We start from the raw sequence: 3,999 nt of genomic DNA on the forward strand, positions 1-3,999 counted from the left end.
ATAATATAATATAAAATAGTCATTTTAATTATTAGTAATTAAATATTAAAATAGTAATTTTAATTAAATGGTAATTTAATATTCAATTAAATTACTATTTAATTGAATATTGTTGAAATTTTGTACAAAGCGTCAAAAATAAAAAAATTTGAAATTATTGACATATGTTTTCATGATTTAATACATTACATTATGCGCATATGATACATTTTACATTTTTTTTATTATTTCAGAATTAATCAATGACCGTATCGATTAAGACACTTGAACGATCGACAAGCAAATAAATCTGAGTCGCGACGAGGATTATCTTCGTTTACACTGCTTTCCAATCTGTCGAGCTGCAATTTTCCATCGAAGTTCCTATATCCTGTTTACATCCGCGATATAAGCTCATTTCCACCTAAAAGGACCATCCCGCACATGATATGAATACGCATAAGGCAATATTAAACTTCGTACAGGACTATCCACCGCGGAAACATATCCCTTTTATCTCGACGAAACATACGAGTGGTTATGGGATATATGTATATTCCGTACAGGCACAGGGCTCATGATCCCGCAGGTTCGTTTCCTCTTGTTATATTGGTAAAAGTGCATAATAACGGACCCAGCTCCAATGACCTTGACCTTGACATATATTGTCAAGATCATGACCCTGCGTAACCTCCAAAAGGTTTTAGCCGTCGCTCGTTATTTATTAAAAAGCTATTAACAATTAAATTATACAATAAGAACAAGTATTAAATGCAAAAATGATGACGTGCGTATTTTGATCAATCTGGTTTAATCGTTCAAATTCTTCGTCTTGCAAAGTGCATGCGTGGGCGCAGTGGGTTCCGCCTCCCCCCCCCCCCCCTACGTGGGGGCTCCACTTCCGAAAGATATAATCTAACCCAATCCAAATTTTAGTTTTAAATCAGAAATAGGTTTGGGTTAGATTATATCTTTCGGAAGTGGAGCCCCCACGTAGGGGGGGGGGGCGGAATCCACTGCGTCCACGCATACACTTTCCTATCCACACAACAATTGTGGAGTGGACCTCGCTTCGTGTTGTAAAGTATATGCATGGACACAGTGGGTTCCGACGTCCCCCCCCCCCTTCGGGGGGCTTCACTTCCGGAAGATATAACCTAACCCAAACCTATTTCTGATTTAAAACTAGACCTTGCTTCGCGCAGAAAGTTGCAAATTCATGTAAAATCGTATAACTATAAACCTTGTTTAAGTAATCAGAACTTTTCTTTACTAATCGAGCGACGGGAAAGGTCAATGACCTTGACCTCCTTAGAAGTCAAGATCAACATCAAGGTCAACCAGAAGTCATTTGGGATGGAGTGTGTAAAGGTAAACATTAATCAAATTACTTTTTATTCAGTAAACTTTTTTTGTTAATAACTTTTGAATAAACAACGAGCAACGCTTAAAACTTTTTGGGGGATACCCAAGACAATGACCTTGACAACATATGTTAAGACCAAGGTCATTGGGACTGAGTCCGTTATTATGCACTTTTACCCTTAAACAATTTTTAAAAAATAAAAATTTTGAACTTCTCTTTTTTGAATTTTTTCTACAGTTTTTCTCTAGTTTTCTTAATGTTTTTAAAATCAAAATTTTTTTTTTTTATTTTTAATGAACAAATATGTTTGTCAGACATGAATGAAGAAACATCTGCTAATTAATGGATGTCTTACACGCGCAACTTATCGCATTATCACGTTCCACGGAGGGATCTCGTTTCTAATGTCTACTGTTATTAATTAGAACTTTGATATACCTCTTACCATTGTTCTCCGGCTCTGCATTTACGATATGAGAAACTGATATGAAGTTCGAGGCAATATATGTATTTGCGTATATATATGGGGTCATATCCCTTTTATTATTTCTTCAATCAATTTTCAATCAATTATTACTTTGCAATTAATTATTCACTGCAATTTCCACAATTTTCCAACATTATATGTATTCTTATACTCTCTAAATCCTAAATTAAAATACTGTTAAAATTTATTTAAGATTAACCCAAGAATATTACATTAATATCTAATTTTTCCATTTAAAGTTTAATTTATCTGTTTATCTTTTTCTTCAATTTTCAATTAAAATATAATTTCAAAAAACAATTACAGATATTTCAATATTTTTATTCGTAGAAAAAATTGTTTCTAAACTGATGAAAAAGTCCTAACCATCTTAAAATAACGCGAATTAATAGCAAAACACGTGTATGTGTTACTGCAACATGCACATGTACCATTGCACAAATACTTAAACGTACACCCACGCAAAAATGATGGGTCCATGCATATAATGCTGGCGCGTATATTTGGCCGGTGAGCAGCCAGGGATTTTAACATGCGGACCAGGTCGACCTTTAATGCTGAAATATCGTTGGAACGTCGCAGTTTCATCGTCGTTTTGCCGCACGAAAATTTCGGGGCCCTTTCGCCGAGAGTGCAAAACCCTATTTAACCGCACATTCAAATCTGCCCTCATCTCGGTTGCTTTATTATAATGTCATAGATGTTAAATAGCTAGTGCGAGAAAATGTTTTTAGGAATTAAAACGTTCAACGCGATTATATTATTTCATGCAGAATTATTATTAAGTGATTTTTTATAATATGTAAAGGATTGCATATTTTTGTACTTAAACAAGATATAATTTTTGAAATTTTAATTTTAACGATTTTTAAAAGATTTGTTAAAAAATATAGACTAAAGCTTCAGACAAAATCTGCAGCTTTTGTACAGACACACTGTTTAAATTTCCAGACTGAATGCTGTCTGAATTTTGAGACACACATTTCAATTTTCAGACTCTTCTGAACTTTCAGAAAAACGATTCTAATGATTAAAACAAATTGTCTGAAATTTCTTTCAGACACCCAGATCTAAAAATTCAGACAAAAATATGTCAGAATTTTTAGAACATTTTTTACAGTGTAGAAAAAATTAATTTAGAAAAAAAAGTTGTACAATTCCATTATTTAAAGAAAAAACAAATATATACACACAAACGCGTGCGCGCGCACGCACGCACGCACACGCACATGCGAACGCACACGCACATGCAAACGCACACGCACACGCAACGCACACGCAAACGCAAACGCAAACGCACACGCACACGCAAACGTACACGCAAATGTACACGTACACGCACACTCACACACACATATGTATATATGTATATATGTATATCAAGCTTAATAAGACTCAAGAACATAATATAAAATTTGCTGTGTCAAAAGATGACAAATTTTCTACACCAATCTAATACATCTTATAATTTGATTTATCATTGCGCAAGAATTGAAAGAAAAGTGTAAGACGTTCGGCTAAAGTGGAAGGAAGTCGTAAAACGCTAGCAAATAAGAATTCATCCTGCTTCGGAATCAAATCCGCGCGATAACTTTGGACGAAAAAATTTCTGCTGATCGCAGAGATGAAATCTCAAAGTGGTCAGATAAATAGCGACGAGTCCCCGAAGTTCGGTCAATTTCTCACGGTTTTCATTAGAAAGCGACTCGGTATTTTACTCTCTTTCCGTCGCGACTCCATCCTCTTTTCCCTCCCTCATTAACGGCACGTTGAACTACTCTGCAATTTTTTCGACTAGACAATAAACATCGCCGCAAAAAAAAGGAAGACAAATGAGAATGAGAAGCATTCGCTTCTCCTCCCTCTCTCATCTCCGCCTTTCATAAAATTTAAGAACTACCATGACTCTGTCGCGTTATTCGTCTTAATTTTTTTAACGTAGTGAGAAGTCGACAGGGCCTCTTAGTACAAGCTCCGTAGTTAGTGCATAGTAAAAATGTATACGCGACATAGCTATGAATACAGATACCACCCGAATGTATTAATTTTTTTAATATAAAAAGGAAAATAAGCAATGGAATAAAAAAACAAAGAATTTTTAAAAATTTGAGATTATTTAATTCTTAAGCTAATTATTATATACGTTATACAGATCAATATATTTATT

This window comes from Formica exsecta, unplaced genomic scaffold (assembly GCF_003651465.1).
Source record: "Formica exsecta isolate Colony F162 unplaced genomic scaffold, ASM365146v1 scaffold214, whole genome shotgun sequence".
NCBI lineage: Eukaryota > Metazoa > Arthropoda > Insecta > Hymenoptera > Formicidae > Formica > Formica exsecta.